The sequence below is a fragment of the Xenopus tropicalis genome, chromosome 8 (genome assembly GCF_000004195.4).
Source record: "Xenopus tropicalis strain Nigerian chromosome 8, UCB_Xtro_10.0, whole genome shotgun sequence".
In the NCBI taxonomy this organism is placed as follows: Eukaryota; Metazoa; Chordata; class Amphibia; order Anura; family Pipidae; genus Xenopus; species Xenopus tropicalis.
The window spans coordinates 10,281,017-10,294,259 of record NC_030684.2 but is presented as its reverse complement, the minus strand read 5'-3'; positions in this window follow the sequence as shown (position 1 = coordinate 10,294,259).

Sequence of the window (13,243 nt, the reverse complement as noted above, 5' to 3'; positions counted from 1 at the left end):
CTAGCCACTGAATGTACCTGAACTATGGCCAGTAATGTCGGGAGGTAATAACCTCACTGATCTCCTCGGAGGGGCTTCAGACTGCCCAACTAAATACACTATCTACTCTTACTATTAAATGTCTAACTCATTTATCTAACTGGATCCTGTAGCTAGCCTCTGAAAGAGGTGAAATCCCAGGAGGAAAGACCTCAAAGTTTGCGAGTCATCCTCTTTCATATTGCAGAACACTACCACCTAGTGGTTACTGCTGGATTACAGAGGAAACCCTCCTTTAACCTGGAAAGAATAATTATAGTACACACACACAGTTAGGACCACCCTTAGGTGTCCCTATCCCACAAGGCCACCCACTGGTTTGCCAAATCTTGGGTTCCCTACTCCCCACTTGAGTTCCTCAAAGAACTTTTTTCATGATTTTGTTGCTCACCAATTCGTTTTACATCCGAGTGTGGATCACAAGTAAAAAAGGCTGGGGACCCCTGTTCTACAGTGACCCCACCGAAGAAGTTAGCAAAGAACTTTTTTCATGATTTTGTTGCTCACCAACTCGTTTTACATCCGAGTGTGGATCACAAGTAAAAAAGGCTGGGGACCCCTGTTCTACACTGACCCCACCGAAGAAGTTAGCAGCAGGGATACCTACCACTGTACCAAAGCCAGTCCCCTAATGAACATATGATGGACTTGTTTCATAACCTGCGGTGTCGGACTGGCGCACCAGGATACCAGTGGGCCCTCCTGCTCACCCAACCATTTGACTTGTATGCCTATACCATGGTCATTACTCAATTCTAGATGAGAAGAAATGGAGGAAAGGATAGATAATAGTATGTAAAAAAAAGTAATTAAGAGACTAAAGAAGCAGATAAATGAATCCTTGAGGCAAAACAATCCTTTCGGTTTAGTTAATGTTCAAATGATTTTTATGGAGAGATCCCTTATCTGGAAAACCCTGGGTCCCGAGCATTCTAGATAACAGGTCCTATACCTGTACTGTTTTATTTGTAAGCTTATACTGGCTGCACATATGATGGCATATCTGAATGGCCTGTGGCACGTGTATGGGGTCATAAACCAAACAAGAACAAGGTGGCGGTCTGGTCTACTGTAACTGTCAAAATGGGGGCACCTGCAGGCGTGCAGTGTGGCAAAACTGGTTAACTTATGTTAACCAGGGAACATAGGTTTGCCTTACAGATCTATTAATATACAGTAAGGGTTTTGTTCAGCAACCATTGGCCTTAGGATGGCCAATAAAGGAGGGATATAGTGGCATATTTTTGCCTTGTCCCACCACCATTGTGACCCTCATGGTCCCCTTTGGAGGATGTTAAAAAAAAATGCATTCAGCCCATCATAAAATCCAGCCTGAGTATTTCCCTTATGGCCGGTGGTGGCAAATGCCCAAGAATGGTCATTGATGCTTGGGATAGAAGCACTTGTATATTTTAAAAATTATTAATCCACCCATCAAATATAAAATTTGTTCTATGGTTTCATCCCAAAGACTTTCTGTTTCAGAACATTTGCGTGTCAATATTTGCTATTTCTCATCTGTTTATTCAGTTCAGCTACTCACTGCCAAAAAACGAGGTAGTTATGAAGGAAAACAATGACATTAATAAACTTCCGCATCATTATGGTCACCATAGAACAGGGATCCCCAACCTTTCTTACTCGTGAGCCACAGTCAAATGTAAAAAGACTTGGAGAGCAACACAAGCACCATAAAAGTTCATGGAGGAGCCAAATAAGGGCTGTGATTGGCTATTAGGCAGCCTCTATGCACCCTATCAGCTTACAGGGGCTTTATTTGGTAGGAAATCTTGTTTTTATTCAAACAAAACTTGCCCCCAGGTCAGGAATTTAAAAATAACTCCCTGGTTTGGGGCCACTGAAAGCAACATCCAAGGGGTTGGGGAGCAACATGTTACCCCTAAGCCACTGGTTGGGGATCACTGCCATAGAACATTCACAAGTGTATTTGCAAATAGAACACACTAGGTCTCTTTACCTTAGTAAAGTCATAGGGCTAGATTTACTAATCCACAAATTCGAATCCCAAATGGGAAAAATCCGGATTAGAAACGAAAATTTCTGAAGATCGCAAATATCCCGAAAATGCTTACGAAAATTTTTTATTAGTCACGATACTATCGTATTGGCGATCCAAAAGTCACGAAATTTTCGTACCGAACCATTGTAAACAGTGGTAAAACCCGTCCGATCTTTTCGCGCAAGCATCCGAAAAAGTCGTACGGCATACGAAAAAGTCGTGTGGACGCCCGAAACATTTGCCGAAAATACACTCGGAGCATTCAAATGAACGCTCCGAGCACTCGTGCTTTTGTAAATGTGCCGCATATTGTTATTAAAAAGAAAAATGTTATCTTTGTACCTCCATAGAGAATGTATGATGTACATGTGTCTATAGATGTATGGAGGTGGATGGGACATCAATGTGAACATAGTCCCCTGTAGCGCTACTGATATAGTGTATTTTGGCTAAAATCCAGCTAGAAAAGGTTTAAATGCTCTGGTAGGGTGTGTTGGGTAGCTCCACCTGACTTACTGTAGGAGTAATGGAGTCTGGTTTGGTACCATCAAGCCAGGTGCAAAAACAGCATTGTACGTGTCAGACAATAGATGTCAAAGCTCCAATCATGCTAATACAATCAACACCTCACCTTCAGGAGATCCCTGGTATGGTAAACAGATTATGCCAATTGGAGCAACATTCCAGCATATTTATTCAAGGAAGATCTTGTGACTTGGAGAAACCAGTTGGCTGACTGGCAAAGCGTATTCAAGAAAAACACAGCAAGTCCAGTTGATTTGACTTATTACTACAGATGTACCTTGGCCTGGATGAATGAGAATCTTCACAAACTTAAAGATTTGAACAACTATTAACCATGAAATAAACCCAATAGGGCTGTTCTGCCCCCAATAAGGGGTAATTATATCTTAGTTGGGATCAAGTAAAGGTACTGTTTTATTATTACAGGGAAAAGGGAATCATTTAACCATTAAATAAACCCAATAGGGCTGTTCTGCCCCAATAAGGGGTAATTATATCTTAGTTGGGATCAAGTACAGGTACTGTTTTATTATTACAGAGGAAAGGGAATCATTTAACCATTAAATAAACCCAATAGGGCTGTTCTGCCCCAATAAGGGGTAATTATATCTTAGTTGGGATCAAGTACAGGTACTGTTTTATTATTACAGAGGAAAGGGAATCATTTAACCATTAAATAAACCCAATAGGGCTGTTCTGCCCCAATAAGGGGTAATTATATCTTAGTTGGGATCAAGTACAGGTACTGTTTTATTATTACAGAGAAAAGGGAATCATTTAACCATGAAATAAACCCAATAGGGCTGTTCTGCCCCAATAAGGGGTAATTATATCTTAGTTGGGATCAAGTACAGGTACTGTTTTATTATTACAGAGAAAAGGGAATCATTTAACCATGAAATAAACCCAATAGGGCTGTTCTGCCCCAATAAGGGGTAATTATATCTTAGTTGGAATCAAGTACAGGTACTGTTTTATTATTACAGAGAAAAGGGAATCATTTAACCATGAAATAAACCCAATAGGGCTGTTCTGCCCCCAATAAGGGGTAATTATATCTTAGTTGGGATCAAGTACAGGTACTGTTTTATTATTACAGAGAAAAGGGAATCATTTAACCATGAAATAAACCCAATAGGGCTGTTCTGCCCCAATAAGGGGTAATTATATCTTAGTTGGGATCAAGTACAGGTACTGTTTTATTATTACAGAGAAAAGGGAATCATTTAACCATGAAATAAACCCAATAGGGCTGTTCTGCCCCAATAAGGGGTAATTATATCTTAGTTGGGATCAAGTACAGGTACTGTTTTATTATTACAGAGAAAAGGGAATCATTTAACCATGAAATAAACCCAATAGGGCTGTTCTGCCCCAATAAGGGGTAATTATATCTTAGTTGGGATCAAGTACAGGTACTGTTTTATTATTACAGAGAAAAGGGAATCATTTAACCATGAAATAAACCCAATAGGGCTGTTCTGCCCCAATAAGGGGTAATTATATCTTAGTTGGGATCAAGTACAGGTACTGTTTTATTATTACAGAGGAAAGGGAATCATTTAACCATTAAATAAACCCAATAGGGCTGTTCTGCCCCCAATAAGGGGTAATTATATCTTAGTTGGGATCAAGTACAGGTACTGTTTTATTATTACAGAGGAAAGGGAATCATTTAACCATTAAATAAACCCAATAGGGCTGTTCTGCCCCCAATTAGGGGTAATTATATCTTAGTTGGGATCAAGTACAGGTTCTGTTTTATTATTATAGAGAAAAGGGAATCATTTAACCATTAAATAAACCCAATAGGGCTGTTCTGCCCCCAATAAGGGGTAATTATATCTTAGTTGGGATCAAGTACAGGTACTGTTTTATTATTACAGAGAAAAGGGAATCATTTAACCATTAAATAAACCCAATAGGGCTGTTCTGCCCCCAATAAGGGGTAATTATATCTTAGTTGGGATCAAGTACAGGTACTGTTTTATTATTACAGAGAAAAGGGAATCATTTAACCATTAAATAAACCCAATAGGGCTGTTCTGCCCCCAATAAGGGGTAATTATATCTTAGTTGGGATCAAGTACAGGTACTGTTTTATTTCTACAGAGAAAAAGGAAATCAGTTTTACTGAATTCTGAATTATTTGATTAAAATGGAGTCTATGGGAGATGGGCTTCCCGTAATTCGGAGCTTTCTGGATAACGGGTTTCTGGATAAGGGGTCCGATACCTGTATATATATTTACCCTAAAAGACTCACCGGTATCTCAACATGGATACATACTGTATGCTGAACAGGTCATGAAAATGGCGAGATTCACCATAAATCTAGAACAGTGATCCCCAACCAGTGCCTTAGGGGCAACTTGTTACTCACCAACCCCTCTGATTTTGCTCCCAGTGGCCACAAAGTATGTGCCATATTTACATTTCTGGCTTAGGGACAAGTTTTGGAAGCCCAGAGACACAGAGCCTCCTGCAGGCAAGCAGACCACATGGGGCTACCAAATAGCCAACCACAGTCCATATTTGCCATTCCCAAAGAACTTTTTTCATGCTTGCGTGGCTCCCCAACACTTTTTACATCTGAGTGTGGCTTATAAGTAATTAAAAGGTTGAGGGGATCAGACAAGGCATAGAAATAATAATTCAAATATCATAACTGTCAAATTATAAAAAAAAAACCAAAAAGTTATTTGGTGCCATAATGGGGGTTTAGATTTCTCTCATTCACTACTACTTTACTGTCTCCCCAAAATGCCTTTGGAGATGACACGTGGCTCATTTAATGGTGAGCCTATATAATGTGTATTTTGCTAAAGGTCCTATTTGAAATTTGATTCTCTGGCAGAAGCATTCATATAGCAACCCAGAGAATTCTGGAAGCAAATCAGTCATTTAAAATGGGTAGCTGAACTTTTAATATGTTATAGAATGTCAAATTCCAGGCACCTCTGTGATTGGTCTTTACTATTTATTTATTTTTTATAGTTTTTGAGTTATTTCCTCTTCTAAATCCTTCCAGGGTCACTGACCCTGGCAGCCAAAAACTATTGCTCTGTAAGCTTAGCATTGTATCACTATAGAGGAAAACTCTTCCTATTCAGGCCTCCTCCTATTCATATTCCAGTCTCTCATTCAAACCACTGCCTGGCTGCTAAGGTAAAGAAGACCCTAGCAACCAGATAGCTGCTGAAATTCCAAACTGGAGAGCTGCTGAACCAAAAGCTAAATTGGGCATGGTCGCGTGAGCAATTCTCTCATCACTATTTGTTAAACAAAATTTAGGATTAACGGACTATGGCAACAAGGAGGGAACTACCATACAGCAAACCAATGGCTCAGACCCAGGGTTGGACTGGAGGGTGAAGGACCCACTGGGGCTCCTGCCTCAGGGGCCCTGCAGGTGCCCATGCCACCCCCCAGGGGTCCCCCTCACCCCCACCCAACGTCCACCCCCGAGGGCGTAAATTTAACGCGTCAGGGGAGGAACAGTCGGGCAGGGGAGCGCTGGCAAAGGTCGGGTCTGGGCCACTGCTCAGGCCCCTCTATAGTCACAGGGTTATGCCACTGCGCCCCTCCCTTTATTCATAATAAAATGTACAATGTAATTGAAGATGAGGATTAAGTGGTTTAATTATGGTTTTCAGCACACGCGGCTCATTACAAACACACACAAAACAATAAACGTAATTTTAAGCAAACGTCCTGTAACCCTTTCTTGGCACAATAACTGAATTTGGCCTGTATATAGACTTAGAAACAGGAGATTTCTTTGTTCTCTTTGAAATATTGATACTGGGAACTGGGATTTAGCACAGTGCCGCCCCCTAGTGGACACAGAGGAACACACCTCAAGGGGATTTCCACTAGGAATAATCACACACAGGTTTGCAGCAATATCAAACTTTATATAACTGTTGAAAATGGAAGTAAAACAAATTTATGGATAACGGATTATCCTGCTCTGAGGAACCTGCGCAGTCTATCCACTGCTGGCACAGTCAGTTTCTATAGGTGCCCAGTCCCAACTTGGATCCGGATTGACCACAACCCTTTTTGTCAGTTCAGTCCTTTCCCCAAGAGCTCTTAATTCCCCCAAGAGCTCTTAATTCCCCCAGGTAGTGCTACCTGCCCCAGAGTACCTTCCCCTTTGAAAAGGTGGCTGCTCCCACGTAGCAGGTACATGAGAAATACCTGTTCACACCAAGGGACACACACAGAGATTCCACAGAGGAGTTTGTACTCCCTGGCAGCCCAGCAGACTCTTATCCTTTCAATCTGAATGCACAACACTTTGTACTGGCTGCTCACCCTGGATCTCTCTTTCAACACTGGCAAACAACAGGGGCTCCCTTTACAAACTGCTGGCCCCTAGAGTTTTGGCTCCAAACCCTTAAGCACACATCTCCCAGACATGCACTGGGGCATCCAGCCAATCGGGTCCCTCCCCAGTCTGTAGCTAGGCTGGATGATGTCACAGACTGAGAAACAGGGGACAGGGTTCTCTGAACCCCTACAGTCCAATATACTTAATTGAAACCGATGACTTTAAAGTTACTGAAATTGGAATTTAGTGCCTGTGCAAGTGAATATATTTACAATAAAAAAGAATTTTTAGTTGCAGGTTTATGATCATAAAATTTCCAATCCACCATACCCAAGGCAATGTAAACCCCACATGGTGGTCCCCATGATCCCCCCCCTATTGTAAGCAGCAGTCCTGCCCTGCTTTATGGCTGAGATTCTAGCTATCTGTATAACAGGATCTGTGCCACTGTGACAGAATGCTCTGTTATACAGATAGCTAGAATCTCAGCCATAAAGCAGGGCAGGACTGCTGCTTACAATGGGGGGGATCAGATAGGATTTGTGCCACTGTGACAGAATGCTCTGTTATACAGATAGCTAGAATCTCAGCCATAAAGCAGGGCAGGACTGCTGCTTACAATGGGGGGGATCAGATAGGATTTGTGCCACTGTGACAGAATGCTCTGTTATACAGATAGCTAGAATCTCAGCCATAAAGCAGGGCAGGACTGCTGCTTACAATGGGGGGGATCAGATAGGATCTGTGCCACTGTGACAGAATGCTCTGTTATACAGATAGCTAGAATCTCAGCCATAAAGCAGGGCAGGACTGCTGCTTACAATGGGGGGGATCAGATAGGATCTGTGCCACTGTGACAGAATGCTCTGTTATACAGATAGCTAGAATCTCAGCCATAAAGCAGGGCAGGACTGCTGCTTACAATGGGGGGATCAGATAGGATCTGTGCCACTGTGACAGAATGCTCTGTTATACAGATAGCTAGAATCTCAGCCATAAAGCAGGGCAGGACTGCTGCTTACAATGGGGGGATCAGATAGGATCTGTGCCACTGTGACAGAATGCTCTGTTATACAGATAGCTAGAATCTCAGCCATAAAGCAGGGCAGGACTGCTGCTTACAATGGGGGGATCAGATAGGATCTGTGCCACTGTGACAGAATGCTCTGTTATACATGTAGCCCACTTTAAGATTAGAGGTGGCACTACCTGCTGATATATCACTATACTTGGCGCTTTCAGGGATCCTGAGCCCCGCTTACTTTGGGGAACAGCTATGTTTATACGTTGGCGTGCCTCCACCCAGGATAGGGATAGAATGAACTATAACTCCCCTCCTGAGAACTTGATACTGTACTGCAGTATGGGGACTCCCAGCCCTCCTGGTACCTTGCCAGAGACAGAACACTGGATGGATGTTTAACCAGTGGAACTTATTTATTGTCACAGATGTATCAGACAGGCAGGTTACACACAGGAGCAATGAGACAGTCAGGGTATACTCCCTCTTCCTTAAGAGACCCTCTCTCCACGAGATATTAGCAGTACTACACGCCAGATGATTCCCTTTAGGGGTTCCCTCCGGTACTTCTCGCCAGAAGCCCCTCTCTAGGGCACTTCCCGGTACTTCTCACCAAGCGGACACCCCCTCAGCAGACCTCACCCCGGTACTTCCACTTAGATACCCCTGGATTAGGCAAATCTCCTACACTTAGCACTTTATACCCTGACTCCAGCTATGAGTGCTGGTGGATCTTAATCCAGTAAATCCTCCTGTAGGGGCCACGCTGCCCAACTAGATAACCTACCTACCACTCCTAGAGCGGTCTATAACAATCACTTACTGTCTAACTCTGACCTGTTGTTAACCTCTTATCCAAGAGGGGTCCCAGGCTGAAAGACCTGCAGGCACATGGCTGTACAGCCTTATATACTGTGTGCACCTTGTGGCCTAACTATTGAACTGCAGGGGAAGCTAACTCCCTGTTAACCCTTATAGTGCCAACCACCCAAGGTGTCCCACTACTAAAGTACTACCCTCCCTTGGGGTCTATCCTGGGGCAACCATCCTAGGGGACCCAAATTTTGGGGAACCCTACATTCTTCCCCCACAAGAAAAATGTCACCTCCCGGCTGACATACCTTTTACCAAACCATATACATTTTACCCACACATTACTTATACCAAAATCACTTCTTCACAGTTCCTCGCGGTGTCTGCGCAGAAACCTGTATTACCTGGGAAGGAAACAGTAAACACAATTTTACCTTTCCCACCACCCCCAAAGTCTTGGTATAAGTCCCAGAGAGTCTTTTCCCTGTAAGAAATTTCACACATAAACTCAGAAATGCACAGGACAATTATTTCTCAAAGAACAAAAGAATTTTTATTGAACTGCTCCTTTACTACTCCCTCCTCCTCCTTGAGGGAGTCCTTACCCCCGGGTGATCAGCACCTCCTGGGGTCTTCCACCAACGGGTGGGGATGCTTAACTCAATTGGCAGCTCCAGCCGGCAGCTGCTGTGCCCTCCTTGGGCCATAACTTTGGGGCTTTTTCCCCCTTCAACTGAAGACAGCTCCTCCTGGTGGAAGAAATGGCAGGCAGTCCAGGCCTCCACTTTTTAAACAGACAAGATAACTTTGCTTAGGCATCCCCCTCACACGAGGTAGGTGAACCTGCTCTTTACATCCGCATATGAGGTGTAGTAGCGGGGGTGAGGTTTCTCCACCTTCCCACCATCAGGCATAGTGTGTTCCACACTAAAGAAACGTGGCTTGGGGTTTCTCTTTCCACAACTCTGGACAGCATGCTTAAGCACGGTGCGGCCCCACCACCACTCCTTCTCCCTGGAGCGCACGTGTTTCCAAGCCTGTAATCTTTTGGCCCGGTCAGGGGAGTGCAAGATGTTAAGTGGCATTTTTTCCTTCCTCTGTATCTCCTCTACCACCCATTCTTCCATCATATGCTCAATTTTATCGTACACCCAGAGGGGTGCATATGGAAGAAAATACCCCCACATCATATGAACCTTATAGTTCAGTACCCTCTGTATTCTGGATACAGAACGGAAAACTGCAGGGTCTGCCTGGCCAGGCAGTACCCAGAAGTACTTCTCCTCTTCTGGGCTCACTTTGGGAGGGGCCACAAAACTGTGGGGAGATCTTAGTACTGCTACCATGCCCCCTTCAGCCTCCTCTGCTGAATCCTCGGCCCCAGTGGTGTATTCACTCTGGGAGCATGCCCTTTCCGGACCGTAGGGTGGGGGTGCTCGGGCAGTTGGACCCTCCCTCAATGCTTGCAAATAGGAAGGGGGAGCCAGAACCTCATCCAGCCCTGACTCGGATGGCACTGGTGATGGGGCCCCATTGCTGCAGCCCAGGCCTGATCCCTTTCCCCCTGGTAAGTGCCCCTCTTGGGTCCTCCCCTGCGTCTGCGGGATCTGGGTAGATTAGCTCGGTTAGCATCCCCCTCTATGGGTGGGTCAGGGGCAGGCCGTGTATTACTTTGGGCCCCCTTTTCACTCACCTCTTCGGCCGCAGCTTCCACCGCCGTTGAAGTACAAGAGGCGGTATAGGCGGGAGCGCAGGCCCCATCCGGATCGACCTCCCTTCCTGTAGGATCCCCCTCCTGAGTTGGAATGGCAGGCACTTCATCTCCCTCCTCCAGCTCTTCCTCCTCACTGAGGGTAAGGCCCTCGCAGGCATCGGTGATGTCCTCCACCTCGAGTACTTGCGCCCCACGGGGGCCCACTCCGAGTGGCCCGCACCAGTAGGGTCGGTCGCAGGTGGGGCAGTTTGACTCCGGATGTTTTAAGGATCCAAATGACTCGGTCTCACACCCGCCACATAGCGGTACCATCCAATGCAGTGAGTCATTCACTCGCATCTCCGCGAAGCTGCCCGACCAGATGAATCTGCGGCCGGTGTCCTCCATCCTCACGGCTCCCCGTCCGGACATCCTGGCAGGAGGTGGGAGTCCCTGCCCAGGTGGTAGCTGTTTACTTAGATGAGGCATTCAAAACTTTTCTCAGTGATGCGCAGCAGCTCCTCTCTCTTGCTCAGCTCACTGCAGTCTGATGCTTCTCAAAATGGCCGTGGTGACGTCACCGGCCAAGTCGCGCCCACTCACTTTGGCGCACTTTTTCAGCCACACGGTTGGCTGGTAGCTCTAAGGGGCGGCTCCAACAATCAGGAGGGTCCTGTCTCCTCCTCCTCACGGGGCCTCCCATGTTATCTCCCGGGTCTGTTTGGCGCCACTAGCCTGCAATCTGATTGGCCCAGAGCTACTCCTCTGCTCTTTTGGCGCCAATTTTTCCTCTCTGGATACAGATTCAGGGTGCCCAAAATTTAACCCATACGGAGGTCAGGCTTCCAAATTCACACTAGGCCCAAATGCTGTTATGGCCCTTCTGCACTGTACTTGCTGTTCTTTTGCTGCTGTTTCGGGATCTCAGCAGTGCCTCCAAATGTAGCCCACTTTAAGATTAGAGGTGGCACTACCTGCTGATATATCACTGTACTTGGCGCTTTCAGGGATCCTGAGCCCCGCATACTTTGGGGAACAGCTATGTTTATACGTTGGCGTGCCTCCACCCAGGATAGGGATAGAATGAACTATAACTCCCCTCCTGAGAACTTGATACTGTACTGCAGTGTGGGGACTCCCAGCCCTCCTGGTACCTTGCCCCCTCCCTGGGGTAGTTGCTTACCCGGCAGTGTGGATCCTCCGTGTAGGCAGAGACAGAACACTGGATGGATGTTTAACCAGTGGAACTTTTTTATTGTCACAGATGTATCAGACAGGCAGGTTACACACAGGAGCAATGAGACAGTCAGGGTATACTCCCTCTTCCTTAAGAGACCCTCTCTCCACGAGATATTAGCAGTACTACACGCCAGATGATTCCCTTTAGGGGTTTCCTCCGGTACATCTCGCCAGAAGCCCCTCTCTAGGGCACTTCCCGGTACTACACGCCAAGCGGACACCCCCTCAGCAGACCTCACCCCGGTACTTCCACTTAGATACCCCTGGATTAGGCAAATCTCCTACACTTAGCACTTTACTCCCTGACTCCAGCTATGAGTGCTGGTGGATCTTAATCCAGTAAATCCTCCTGTAGGGGCCACGCTGCCCAACTAGATAACCTGCCTACCACTCCTAGAGCGGTCTATAACAATCACTTACTGTCTAACTCGGACCTGTTGTTAACCTCTTCTCCAAGAGGGGTCCCAGGCTGAAAGACCTGCAGGCACATGGCTGTACAGCCTTATATACTGTGTGCACCTTGTGGCCTAACTATTGAACTGCAGGGAAGCTAACTCCCTGTTAACCCTTATAGTGCCAACCACCCAAGGTGTCCCACTACTAAAGTACTACCCTCCCTTGGGGTCTATCCTGGGGCAACCATCCTAGGGGACCCAAATTTTGGGGAACCCTACATACAGATAGCTAGAATCTCAGCCATAAAGTTGCATGCAGGACTGCTGCTTGTAAAGAAATTACAATTTAACTATTGTTTAATATTTTTTTCCAAAACATCCCTGTCCTACTAAGTACACACTCTTTATAGGCACACACCTCTCCCACACTTATTTTGCAATACACACTCTTAGTAGTGTACAATTGTCATCTGAATTACCCATATAACTCTTACTAGCTTCTTTCGATTGCAGTAAACAAAGTTATGCCTAATTAACCTCTGGGTCATTGTTATTCTCTCCATTTTAAAATGTATGAATTTGAATTGCATTAGTGGGTAATAAATCATAAAACGAGCGGTGCTCTTGTTTTGGGGGAGGAACACTGAACTTTTTTGACATAAGCTCATGTCAAAACGGGGGTATATTTCCCCTTTAAGCGAGTCCCTCTGGCTCACACAACCAATGGCACACATACATGATGGGCTACATCAGACAACAAATGGATGGATGCGTCTCTGTGACTCCCATACTGCTTCCTGCATTATTTCCTGTCAGGTGATCAGTGAGTCACACACAATAATAAAACAGTACCTGTACTTGATCCCAACTAAGATATAATTACCCCTTATTGGGGGCAGAACAGCCCTATTGGGTTTATTTAATGGTTAAATGATTCCCTTTTCTCTGTAATAATAAAACAGTACCTGTACTTGATCCCAACTAAGATATAATAACCCCTTATTGGGGCAGAACAGCCCTATTGGGTTTATTTCATGGTTAAATGATTCCCTTTTCTCTGTAATAATAAAACAGTACCTGTACTTGATCCCAACTAAGATATAATTACCCCTTATTGGGGGCAGAACAGCCCTATTGGGTTTATTTAATGGTTAAATGATTCC